Genomic DNA, 13,984 nt, shown 5'->3' with positions numbered 1-13,984 from the left:
TCACCACCCATAGCTATTTTAATTACCTCTCAAACTACCTAAACTAGTTATAAATATGTTTATTTTTACTGTCGGGTTTACTTACTGGATCAGCTGCTGCATGAGGAAGCATGAAGATCTAAACTTTAACACACATTGACCGGCGAAAAACTCTGCGCGGTTCCCTCCGCCCCCACCGCGGAGAAAAAACAGAAGTGCAGCCATGACAACCATTCTTCTTCGCTGCTTTTGTGGAGGAAGTTGCTGCTTTTGTGGAGGAAGTTACAGCGCCACGTACAGGTTCGGCATATGTACTGCAGCTTTTCCAGCGTTTGGATGTAAACGGAGCCGTCTCGTGGAGCTTGACACAATCCGGTGTATATTGCGTGGGGACGGAAGGTTTTTTGCGGTTGCATTTGCGTTACTCCGATGCGTTTTGCCGTATTTGTTCTCGTGGAGCCGGGGCCTTAATGTGTCTGTAAAACCGTTTTCTCTTGTTCCATTCAGTTATTTAGCGAAGTCAGACAATTTACCTGGCCATCTCCAAAAGTAATGTACAATTGTATCACCATGAAAACCTTCTAAAGTTTATATAAACCTCTATTGAAATTGAATATGATTGCAGTACTAGGAAAGATTTCCTTTTTAACCAACACATTGGGAATTACTATTTAATTTATTTGTGGCCATGTGTAGTTGTTGAGATTTCTTGCTCTTTACCAAAGTATTTTCAATGGGCCAGTGTTGTAGGGCTGTCCCGAATACCATTTTTCGGGCTCCGGATATTCGATGGTAATCAGCAGCGAATATTCGGATATTCGGCCCGCGGGGGGGTGCGTAGTAATCAGCATCGAACCGCTTCAACACATCTTAAGTGTAATTTGGCTTGGCTTCCTATTTAAAGACGGAGAAAGTAAACGAGAAAGTTTATGGTTAAAGGTGGGGTAGGTAAGTTTGAGAAACCAACTCGAGATACACTTTTTGTTATATTCCATGGAATGCTCTTAACATCCCGATAGCAATGAATATCTTAAGTGCTTTGACAAAAAATCCATAAAAAAATTTCATCTGTGGAAGCCGTAGTACTGTAAAAAGCACGACCAATCATTTTAGCCGGCCCGGCTAAAATAACTGGATGGCCTACCTGCCTGTCAGCCTTCCATCTGTGCACAAAATTATCCCGTGCCCTCATTGGTCATGTGCGTGTGTGTTGGAGGAGGGGCTCTATAAGGAAGTGGCAGATTTTTTCCGGCTGTGTATTTTCAAATTCTAGCGATCTCGAGCTGGTTTCTCCAAAATTACCTACCCCACCTTTAAGTGTTAGCACCCCCCGAAGAGGCACAAGCTCTTACGTTGATATTGGATATTTCAATAAATTCAATTTGGCAGCCGCAGTGCAGTGCGGCTGCCAAATTGAATTTGGATATTCAGATATTCAGATATTCGGGTACAGCCCTACAGTGTTGTTGGGGCAGACTCCAATCCATGTTCAGGTAAAATTGTCCTTGAACCTTAGGCGTAACTCACATAAAATAACAAAGACTTCCACTCGTCAAACAGTTTGACTATGCTATAGTGTGAACATTTTTTGTGCTTGTATTATGAATCACAGTTTTTCATCCTAATAATTGGAATCCTTGTTGAATCTGAAGGCGTGAGGTTAGGAAGTGGCATGTCGAGAATGAGATGACTATAAAAAGCTGATTTCCCCTCTGTGACTTTCCGCTCTCTGACGACTGACGTCTTCGTTTCTGTTCTCCAGCAGAGAGCCAATTAGTGGTGATCTGTAGGCCCCGGCCCCCGTCTGCCCTGAGAGCATATTATGGCGCATTTCCACTGCAGCGCGTAGCACGGTTTAAGCGTGCCGTGCCAAACCCGGCCCGTTTTTTTTTGCTTTTCCACTAGGGGTAGTTCCGGCTCAAGGCTACTTTTTGACCTTTTTTCTGGCCCTCCAAAATCGAGGTTCTTACCGGGCCAACAACCAGGCTGAATATGCTAAACTAGTGAACACTCTCGACTGCTGAATGGTCAGAGAGAATCGCTGGCAAGGGGCTACAACTACAACAAAATGAACATATTTGACCGTGATTTCATTGTAATACACGTTTCAAAATGATGCCCAAGTAACAACATACTGATACCGGTTAGTAAAAAAACATGACTTAATGCTTTGACAAGTCTGCAGACAGACGGCAGGCGAAAAACCTTTTAAAATGCGTGTTTTCTGAATGGAGATCGGCTAAGCTAACGCAGTATATGCTCCGACCGTCCACACCAGGGGTCGGCAACCCCTGGCATGCGGCACCGTAACCAGTGGCACACTAGGAATAAGTGGAATAAGTGTGCAAAATATTTTAATTGTATTTTTGGATCCTGAACGAGACCGCCGCCAGAGCGCGTCTCCCCGTTACCTGCAGAAGGAAGCCATGCACGCAACGCAGCCCCGCTCTGTTTAACTCCAGGTGACTTTCTGCCGCTTTCCTCCGTGGTGCAGGGCTGATCGTTTCACCACAGAGGAAAGCACTTCACAAATTGCAGTACCCATAAGGAGCTTTACAAATGCCGCAGTTTTTGCGTGGCTGTGTCTTTAGTTGAAAGCCCAGTGGCGATCTGCTCATCTCTCATTGAAATAATATGCTACAAAGGGGCGGACTGGCCATCTGTGTGTTGAACTTTCCTGTCGGCTCCCAGACCGTAGTCGAGGAGGGCAGAAGCAACAAGCTTCAGGGTCAATAACCCACTTTAGCTTAAATGACTGGAGAGAGGCGAGCTCTTCTTGGGAGGCCGTTGCATTTATTTAGCTGTTCTTCTGTTTCACAAAATACATCACAGACCTCTGTTTTTCTGCTGCCTCGTTTCACTTCCAGAAACATACACACGCTCGCTCACTGTCGCTCTACCATCCACACACACACACATGCACACGCCACACCCCTCTCTCTCTCTCTTAAAGGGACAGCGATCTCATCTCACTCTGCATGACCCTAATATCATAACATGTGTGTTCTGGAGAATCACAGAACGGACGATCGTCCTTATTATTATGCCGTTTAAACCAATTATTTAAATGTGTTTTTTAAATTCGGCATCATGTAAGTTGCGCTGACAGGTCCACACACTGCTTCCCCGCAGCGAGGCTCCCCCGCCCTCCTGTTGACAGTTCACGAGCGTCAAGCTCCTCAACCCCCCCCCCCCCCCCCCCCGTTGATAATTCTCGATCGTTGGCACGCTGATAACAATTTTTTTTTTTTAATGGCACTTCATATCAAAAAGGTTGCCGACCCCTGGTCCACACTCACAACAACGGCCTGCAGACATAAATAAACCAGCGACTGTATTCGCCATGACACAGACAGTCTGTGGTTTGTACTTGTTTAACTTTTGTCTAGTTTCTGAACAGATATGAAGAGCTGTGAGCTCTGAGTGCTAACAGCTAACGGCTGATGTTGGTTTTGTGGTTCGCATTGAAGATGACGTCACGGCTCCGCCTACACTGCGTTACTATAGTTACTACCCCAGCTACTAAACTGTAATGGAAACGCAGCATAAAGTGAGCCTGGCCTACCAAGGCCTAACTATACCGTACGAGGCCCTGCAGTGGATGCACCATAACTATACCGTATTAAGCCGTGCAAGGCCCTGCAGTGGAAATGCGCCATTACTGATGTCTGAGATAACACTTGATAATTAAGAGGAAGGCCCTGGAGTGGTTTTCACAGCAAGTTCCTGTTTGTGTATGAAGGTGAGGCTGTATTGCTGCATTATATTTTATATATCAAAGTGTTTTGTGTCTTGGAACAGAACATTAACATCTGTTTACTTGATACAATAACTGCATTAAAAATATTGAAATTCAATACCACTTTATATCCTACAGTAAAATATTGACATAACATTGAAGCTCCTGACTTGCCAATCTTCAATGAGCTTCCATTGTAACAAATCCCAAACATGTCATTTTTAAGCGCAGTAGGTGAGACATGGAGAACAAACCCCTGATAGGGCTTTCACACCAACGGGATTCCCGTTCTAGCTCCGTGCTAGAGCTTTTCTGGTTCGGAACCGTTTTTTCTTTTCAGCCCCCGTTTTGTTCACACCGCCCAGAGCCCGACTGGTGCTGCTGCGTCATGACGTCACCGTTTACGTCGCTGACTTTCTCCCCAACGGCATTACGGCGCTCACTACAACAACAACAACAACAACAACAACAACAACAATGGGTGACTGCGTCGGGTCGATGATCGTGTTGCTTTTAATCATACGAAGCCAGATTAAATTAATCATTCATTTCATTTATCATGAAAAATGCACTTTGTGATGTCTTTTATACATAAATATGTATCCCCGGTTCGTCGGGCAACTCACGCAGCGTCAGAAAATAAAACCCTCTCTCTTTTCCTCCGTACCCAAATCTTTTAAAAACGGGTGTACAACGAGCGGATACAGATTTGCTGTCGATCTGACATCAAATCGGCAGCGGACCCACAGAAAGTTGCTATCGGAAACAATGCCTGACGTGTTTTCGACGTAATCTCGTCTTTGTTTACATTAGCAAGCCTCGCTAACACTCAGAGCTAACCTGTACTGTAGAGCACATGTGTTTAAAAAGCAGGAAGTAAAAAAAAAAGAACTCACCTTGTGATAAACCTGCAAGAGAAAAAGCATTTGAGCTCCATACTGTTTCAGAAATAATCTTTGATGTGGTTTAGAACAGGATGGCGTTTTATCACAGCAGAATTTAACTTTATCTCCGGTAGAATTCTGATCAGGCATTAGCTCCGCCTCCTCTTTTTTGTTTTTTTAAGCTAAGGACCCAAAATCCGCGTTTCTCTTACAGGGCTTCAAAAGAAGGGTATGAGCAGTATGAGGCATGCTACAATGAGTGAACTGTTTGGTATTTTAAGCAAAAAACTTCACAGACATGTTTTGTATAGGTATGGCCCTACAATATATTTTTCCAATATAGCATAATAGGTCCACTTTAAATAACGACTTCTCCAACCTTATACTTTTCTCCAGAGTGCCATGGTTCATTGTTTATTAATGTGTTTCAGCGGCATTTACCGACCGCTGCAGTGCTGCTCTTCCACGGGAGTTTATTCTCCCGTTAGCTCCGGGTTAGCTCACACGGCAGCGGCCGCTGTAAAGTATTCACTGTCTGACTGTCACACAAGCAGCTGATACATATCCCCAATTCCCCATAAGTGAATGTGTGTCAGTCTGAATTGACACTGTTTGGCATCACAACGCTGTTATTAAAGTTTCTCTGGTATAAAATGGGTGATGTTAGCATAGCAACCGAAGCTAAACTGACTATCTTGATTACTTGTTGTTGCTATCCTATTGTGGCACAAGCCGTTTTCTACAGGCACATTTTACCGGCGTATTTTTCATTATGATTCTACTTGTGATAGTCGGACATGACAACCTGTGCAGCCCATGTATTGATTCCATCCGATAGCTGCTATAATACAAAACAAAACGTCTGCTTGCTCTCCACAATGATCAATAACAGCGAACAGATGGTCAAAGTAAGGTACAAATAAACAGAATCACACGAAGCCTGGTTAGTGTTGCCTGACTTTATAAAGTGTGTGGTTGCCTTCTAGTCACTTGGCTCAGCACTACTGCTTGTTACAACTTTTATTTGCCGTACTCGCGTTTAACTGTTAATCTCGCCCCCCTCCGACGTAAGCGTGACGTATGCGGTTCTTGCTTCTAGACCGACAATGTTTTGGTGCTTGAAACGAACCGGAGCTCCGCTGCGGTGTGAACAGGAAAAACCGGTGCTTTTCAGGCTCTAGCTCCGAACCGGCCCTGGAATCGCGTTGGTGTGAAATGTGTGAGGGTATGCAGGCTCTGTGGGCCCCGCAGGGCTGGGTGGCCCCTGGCGGACGAAGATGAGGGTGCAGCTGGTACCTGTGGATCCAAAGTGCAGAAAATATTTAATGGAGCTGTTTTATTATTCAGAATTGATATTGGGGCTGTCAATTGGCAAGACCGTAGTTTTAGGTTTATATGTTCCGATTTATTGAGATAGTGTAAACAAGCAATATATAGTTTTTTTTAAATCAAATTGTATCTTTGTTTTGTAAATCTTGTCTTGCATAATTGTTGATATTTAGGTGGGTCTGTAAGAAGTTTTGATCACAGCATTGCAAACTCCTAGAAAGCCAGGTTATTTTATTTATTAAAGGGGACCTATCATGCAAAATGCACTTTTGTACGTCTTTTATACATGAATATGTGTCCCCGGTGTTCCAGGGAACTCACCAAGTGTCAGAAAACACAACCCTCTCTATTTTCCTCCATACCCAAATCTCTAAAAAAAGGGGCTGCAACGGATCTGATAAAAACTGATCCAGATTTGAACACTGTCCTGACGTCAGGACAGTGGCGCTACGGCTATTGGGCCAACTCTCCACCAATCAGGAGGAGACAACCACGGCATTGCCGTTCGAAAGCACTGGAGACGCTGTAGTACATATGCCAGGCCTCTAGATGGTGCTGTTGCTCACAGAATCAACCCTTGCTAAAACAGATCTAAAAAATGTCAAATTGAGCAAAATGAGGCATGGCTAAAATGCATGATCTGTTTGGTATTTTGAAAAAGAAAAAGTATAAATATGCCTTATATAGGTATGGTCCTACACTATATTATTCAAATATAGCATGATAGGTCCACTTTAAATAAAGCATATGAGTGCCTGGGTTCCGGTGTGTGGCAAACGTCCTCCCATCATACAGAAAACATGGATTTGACAGATTTTGAGACTCTGGAGTTAGAGCCTAGCATTAACGCTGTGTTCTTCTAACTTCATTGTAGGAAGCCCTTCACCATGTACGTATATTATTTAGCATACTGCTCTGAGATGCTGATGCTTGCTTTGAATGAGTGTTGATGGGAGCTCCTATCAGATGCACCTATTTTTGAAGTGAACCTATTTGTGAAGTTGTGTCAGTTATATGGACAAAGTTATCAGTCACTATTTCTTTAATTTCATACTATCACCAAAATATGCCCGCCATTTTTTTGTTGTTGCAGTTATTGTCCATTTAAAAAATAAATTGAACTTTTTTAAACATTCAACCAGGACATCTTAAGGCTGGGCATAGTAGGGGCGCCTCGCAGAGTCCTTCCGGACTTGAGACAAAACTTGCTTGATGTCAATGTGCGAGTCACGAGTCTTAGTTCAAGTCCATCAGTGCACAAGTCCAAGTCGAGTCACGAGTCCAGGACTCGAGTACTACCAAGTCTTGGTCATAGTTGCTGCAACATTTCTGCCAATTAAAGCTGTGAACACATACATGTTTAAAATGATAAAACATGAGAACTTGTATCAGCTCCTCTCTTGCCCCTTTCACACCAACGCGTTTTCAGTGCCGGCTCGGAGCTAGAGCCTGAAAAGTACAGTTTTTTCCTGTTCACACCGCAGTGGCGCTGCCTCTTAGCTCCGGAATCCGGTTCACTTCCAGCTCCAAAAAATTGTCGGTCTAGAAGCAAGAGCTTCGGAGCTAGAGGCGGCGTCGCTTACGTCTCTCTTACGTCGAGGCGTGCAGGAAACTAAACCCACCTCCCCTGAACATGGGTCGACTGAAGAGTCTCGTCATGCCTGCCTACAAGCAGTAGCGCTGAGCAAAGTGACTAGAAGGCAACCACACACTTTATAAAGTCAGGCAACACTAACCAGGCTTCGTGTGATTCTGTTTATTTGTACCTTACTTTGACCATCCGTTCGCTGTTATTGATCATTGTGGAGAGCAGGCAGACGTTTTGTTTTTTATTATAGCAGCTATTGGATGGAATCAATACATGGGCTGCACAGGTTGTCATGTCCGACTATCACAAGTAGAATCATAATGAAAAATACGCCGGTAAAATGTGCCTGTAGAAAACGGCTTAGCAAGTAGTCAGTTTAGCTTCGGTTGCTATGCTAACATCACCCATGTTATACCAGAGAAACTTTCATAACAGCGTTGTGATGCCAAACAGCGTCAATTCAGACTGACACACATTCACTTAAGGGGAACTGGGGATATGTATCAGCTGCTTGTGTGACAGTCAGACAGTGAATACTTTAGAGCCGTGTGAGCTAACCCGGAGCTAACGGGAGAATAAACTCCCGTGGAAGTGCAGCCAGCACTGCAGCGGTCGGTAAATGCCGCTGAAACACATTAATAAACAATGAACCACGGCACTCTGGAGAAAAGTATAAGGTTGGAGAAGTCGTTATTTAATTTAATCTGGCTTCGTATGATTAAAAGCAACACGATCATCGACCCGACGCAGTCCCCCGTTGTTGTTGTTGTGAGCGCCGTTGGGGAGCAAATCAGTGATGTAAACGGTGACGTCATGACACAGCAGCGGCAGCACCATCCCGGCTCTGAGTGGTGTGAACAGAGCGGGAGCAGAAAAGGGTAACCGGAGCTGAACCAGAAAAGCTCTAGCTCGGAGCTAGAAAGGGAAAAGCGCTGGTGTGAAAGCCGCATGAGTGCCCCGTAGCTGAAGTCTCACTGTCTGTCAGGCGACATTCTCTAGTATTTCTCACACTGACATAAAAAGCACATTTGAAAGTCAGACAATAAGCCACATGTTTTAAGCTGCTATATATAAAAAGCTCTTTGTGTTATAGGTTGCTTTCTGCTGCAATATGCTCACTGTTGAGTTGGAAACAAAGAGCAATGGGGACGGCTCAAAGAGTGAGCAAACATGAGCAGCTGATCGATGATCTGAAGCCCAATAAAGCAGGCCTCCAGATAATCAACCTCCGTAAAGCTTGTAATGTTCAGTTTCTGGTAAACCAGGTGTTTAGTCAACTCTGTTCATTTTGGAGGACAGCCTTCATTTTTCTCAGAGACTTTCATTGTTCAGAATTAGGGTTGCAAAATTCCATGAATTTTCAAAGATGGAAACTTTCCATGGGAATTAACTGGAATTTAAGGGAATAAACGGGAATTTATGGGAATAAACGGGAATTTAAGGGAATAAACTAGGAATTTTCTAAATTGAAGGTTGGCTCTTCATAGGGAACTTACATATAGTTGGGGAAAGTATATTTTAGCATAATCTTGACCCAAACAAACAGATGCCATTCAAGTACACTTGAATATCCATGCCATAGCACACTGCTTACTGCATGGCTATTGAGACCACACCCCCTACAGGCACTGTGCATTCCTCCCTCACATGCACACATGATTTCTAGAAGTTATATTTAACTCAACATTCATGTTTTTGTTCTTCAATGAAACAAATGATTGTTCAATCAAATAATTCAAACTTGTTCTGTTCTACTTACAAATAATTCTGTTGAAATGTTTTAATTGTATCATTTTGCATGGATGTTTTCTTATGACAAAACAAAATACAATCGATTACATTACCCTCAATTCCCAGTTAGTTCCCATAAATTCCCAGTTAGTTCCCATAAATTCCCATAATTCCCATGGAAAGTTTCCAATATGGAATATTTCCAAAATTCCCCAGCTTAAAGGGGACCTATCATGCAAAATGCACTTTTGTACGTCTTTTATACATGAATATGTGTCCCCAGTGTGTCAGGGAACTCACCAAGTGTCAGAAAACACAACCCTCTCTCTTTTCCTCCGTACCCAAATCTCTAAAAACGGGGCTGCAACGGAGCTGATACAGATTTGAAATTGTTCTGACGTCAGAAACGGGGTGCTCCGCCTATATGGGCAACTCTCCACCTATCAGGGGAATGGGGGGTTGGGCCACGGCCATTGCCGCTCGAAAGCGCTGGAGACGCTGTAGTACATATGCCAGGCCTGTAAGTGGTACTGTAGTCTGCCACAAAAGCAGCGAAGAAGACTTCTCACAGAATCAGCCCTTGCAAAAACAGGGCTGGAAAAGAGCAAATAGAGCGAAATGAGGCATGGCTAAAATGCATGATCTGTTTGGTATTTTGAAAAAAAAACTTCACAGACATGTTTTATATAGGTATGGCCATACAATATATTATTCAAATATAGCATGATAGGTCCACTTTAACTTCCCATGGAAATGTACCGGAAACTTACCGGCCCTTGCCCCTTTGCAACCCTATTGAGAATACACATTATGTGTTGCAGTATGTTTAGTACGCTTTAAATAGATCCTACTTTCTACCTTCATCTGTAGGAAAACAATGATTAAGAACACCTGAGAACAGTATCTTTGTAAAACACTCCTCTCCTGTTGGTGCGCAGATGTCTCTCTGGGTGGAGTCCACGAAGTATGTGATGGCCTTATTTTAGATGTAGCGGCAGTAGGTCACTCAATATGACGGTTTGACAGTGATGCTACATCAATGTGTGTGTGTGTGTGTGTGTGTGTGTGTGTGTGTGTGTGTGTGTGTGTGTGTGTGTGTGTGTGTGTGTGTGTGTGTGTGTGTGTGTGTGTGTGTGTGTGTGTGTGTGTGTGTGTGTGTGTGTGTGTGTGTGTGTGTGTGTGTGTGTGTGTGTGTGTGTGTGTGTGTGTGTGTGTGTGTGTGTGTGTGTGTGTGTGTGTGTGTGTGTGTGTGTGTGTGTGTGTGTGTGTGTGTGTGTGTGTGTGTGTGTGTGTGTGTGTGTGTGTGTGTGTGTGTGTGTGTGTGTGTGTGTGTGTGTGTGTGTGTGTGTTTAAGTTTAATGTCATTATTGGGGGAAAGTTTAGCTGGAGGCAGAGTGGGAGGGTGTGTTGGAACATGTTGAGACTGGGCAGGCAGATGTAATGAATAGTTTGTTCAGGAAGCTGTGCTCAGACCCGCTCCTCACAACGCACTGTAACACCTCGCTTCAGAGGGATTCTTTCACATGTTTGGAAGAATGTCTTCTTTAACTTCGTGGAAATTATGTTCCGGGTTGTGATATGTTTGGAGCAAAAATTGTGTTTTTTTTAATTAAGTGATTACTTGTAAATTATTTTAATTACAAAGGGGTAGTTAAAAGTGACATAGGAAGTTTAGAAATCCTATTTTTCATAAGAAGGAATTAGTTTCTGTTTTAGTGTTTTTTTGTATCTTCAGTGATGACTGCAGAGTTAGTTTTCATCTCTGAAGGTGACAGTGAGGTACAGTGGCTCAGGATTTCAAGCAGGATACACGTGTGTGCAATTTTTACTAATTTCAAGAGGTTATGACTTTATTTTGACGTGGCATACGGTTCTAACTTATAATTTAAATTATTTAATTATCTATTGGAGGCGTGTGGCGCAGTGGACTAGTGCGTTGGTGGTCGGATCAGGGGAGCACAGGTTCAAACCCCACTGCAGTCAGCATGTAGTTGTGTCCCTGAGACACTTCACCCCAAATTGCTCCTGTGGGGATTGTCCACAGTATTGAGTATGTAAGTCGCTTTGGATAAAAGCGTTCAAAATGTAATGTAATCTATTGAGTCACATTTAAAATTAATTTCCAGTTTATTTTTCTGAGAAATAATTTCATCAATGTTTTTAATGATTTAAAAAAAAATACATTTTTAGGATTGATATAGGCCCAATCCCAAACCGCCCCCTCCACCCTACCCCTACACACTACCCCTCCGTTTGCGCCGAGGGTCCGCCACATTAAGTGCTGTTCCAAACCAACGAGTGTTGAGCGGGGTGGAGGGGGAGTGGGCTATCAAGCCCTCAAACAGCGAGTCTGCAGCGGTGCTGACTGGAGACCGGTCTCTACCTGACCTGAGTCACGCTGTGTGTGTCCGACAGGAGTCACGCTGTGTGTGTCCGTCAGGAAACACGCTGTGTGTGTCCGTCAGGAAACACGCTGTGTGTGTCCGTCAGGAAACACGCTGTGTGTGTCCGTCAGGAAACACGCTGTGTGTGTCCGACAGGAGTCACGCTGTGTGTGTCCGTCAGGAAACACGCTGTGTGTGTCCGTCAGGAAACACGCTGTTTACAAACAGTTCCAGCAAACATCCACTGATAAACTGCGATGTTAACAACCTCATGATAACCTCTTATGTTTTTAACTTAGGATCATATACCTGTGTTTAGTCTAGAAAAAGGTAAATGTGTGCATTTTATTATAAAGTTGTGTATATTTACAGAGTGTTGCAAAAACTATAAAAATTAGGTTTAAAACTAAAAGAGTTTTACAAAAAAGTAACACAATTAAAGATGTTTGGAGTTTTATTTGAGTTATTAATTTACATGTTTTGTCTAGAGATGCTGATCTGAAACCGTTGTTGCATACAGTTACGGCATTTCCTGTTTCTGCCAGAGAGAGGGGAGGCCGTCCCAAAGCTTGCCGCTGTATTTACTCCCTCCATCTGACATGAGGGAGCCTCATGTGTCACTCCACGGAGTTCACTCCGTCACGGAGGGGGAGTGTGTAGGGGTAGGGTGTAGGGCGTGGTTTGGGATTGGGCCATAGAGTGGTGCAGGAACGAGTCCTAAAACCCGGAAGTGAGTTAGCATTTTACCCTCGTCTCAGAGTCAATGGGATTTCTCCATAGGATTTTGGAAAATAGCTGGAAAAGGTCTGTGGTTGACACAAATTTAAGAGACGGATCACTTTTTGTTCTACGACATTAATTACATCAGCACAGTGATTTCTGAAGAGTTTACGTGTCTGAAAAAGGATGTTTGTTAACAAGTGGCTGAATAAGAATACAGAAGTTGTGGAGGACGTTGTACGTCATTACACCGAACACGTAAACACTCCCGCAAAGTTTGTCCGCCCTGTTCTGCTTGAAAGCAAGTACCCGCAAACTGTTCAAACAAATGCTTCAACAATTCCATTGTTGAGGTCTACTAGAATATATTTATATTGTGCATTTTTCCAAACTCACATTGGTTTCTCATACAGCATCTCTGTAAACTACGTGTACTCACTGAATTTCACTCTCTGCCTTTAACGGCTCGTTGTAGCTCCAATAGCTCCAGCCCTCCACCCTCCCTGTGAGCACAGTGTGCTCTGATTGGTCGGGACGTTGTGAATCGCGCTGAGCTCCGTGGAGGTGTTGTTTCCTTGTTTAGGATACATAGCGAAACACAGCCAAACTCATCCTGAGCACACACAAAGTCACTGCCGAAGTAAAAACAATAAGTGTGGCTTGATATTGAGTAAGAAAAAGGTTGATAAACGCTGTGAGAATGGGTCTGCAGAGAGAATTTCGCCGCGATCCCAACTGTCTGTTATCAGCCTGCAGCCAGGGAGGAGAAATCAGCTGAGCTGCCTGCTCCCTGCACACAGATGTGTGTGTGAGGAAGTCCGTGGATTGGTCAATTTGAACCAATCAGCGGGCGCTTAACGTAACGGCTCCGCGGACGTGACGTGACGTAACGTAACGGCTCCACGGATTGGTCCATTTCGTTCCGGGTACGGCATACACGTAAAACATTACAAGTACGAATTAGGGATGCCAGAAACTGACCATGATCAAATTCGAAAGTCGGACAGCCCTGGCGAATATTAATTGATTAATCGCTTAGTTTGGTTGAAACAAAGTCAGGAAAAAAAAGAAAAACATAAATAATAATAAAAAAATATATAAATAAAATCGAATTTTAAAAATAATTTTCGATTATGGAGACTAACGAATATTCGAAAAATCGAATAATCGCTGGCATCCCTAGTACGAATCGGGTGACCGTCAGGGGAGTCTCAAAAAAAACTCACACGAATGCACAGCGATCCGTGCACAGAGAGCGGGTTGTGTTTGCAGGTTCAGAGGTTTTAAACGGAAAACAAATGTGTGTATCAAAAATACTTATGTAAAACCTTTTTCTGTATTTGAATTTTATTTACATGTATATGAAACGGAACACATTTGTGTGTGCATTGAAAAACACAAGTGTGCATTTGTGTAATATGAGACTGATCTGAGCCCATACATATGTTGCAATCAAGCTTTATTTAGTGAAAATAACATTCTTGTCATATGTTGAAATTCGATTATCAGATGAACGTGAATATTTTTGCATTTTGGACCTTTTTATTGATAATGAAAATAATTGTTATTCATAGCTCTACTGATATGTTTTTTATAATCACTTTTCCCCCAACTTTTTATTAAAGGTGGG

At 43.2% G+C, this 13,984-nt stretch overlaps 1 protein-coding gene across 4 annotated transcripts in view; it reads left to right on the top strand.

The window, feature by feature from the left end:
- ndst2a (N-deacetylase/N-sulfotransferase (heparan glucosaminyl) 2a) overlaps positions 1 to 13,984 on the top strand; it is a 35,730-nt gene that overhangs the window by 2,023 nt on the left and 19,723 nt on the right. The gene's annotated exons all lie outside the window — the stretch shown is intronic.

Source organism: Trematomus bernacchii, unplaced genomic scaffold, assembly GCF_902827165.1.
Source record: "Trematomus bernacchii unplaced genomic scaffold, fTreBer1.1, whole genome shotgun sequence".
In the NCBI taxonomy this organism is placed as follows: domain Eukaryota; kingdom Metazoa; phylum Chordata; class Actinopteri; order Perciformes; family Nototheniidae; genus Trematomus; species Trematomus bernacchii.
This window is presented reverse-complemented; position numbering and strand designations above follow the sequence as displayed.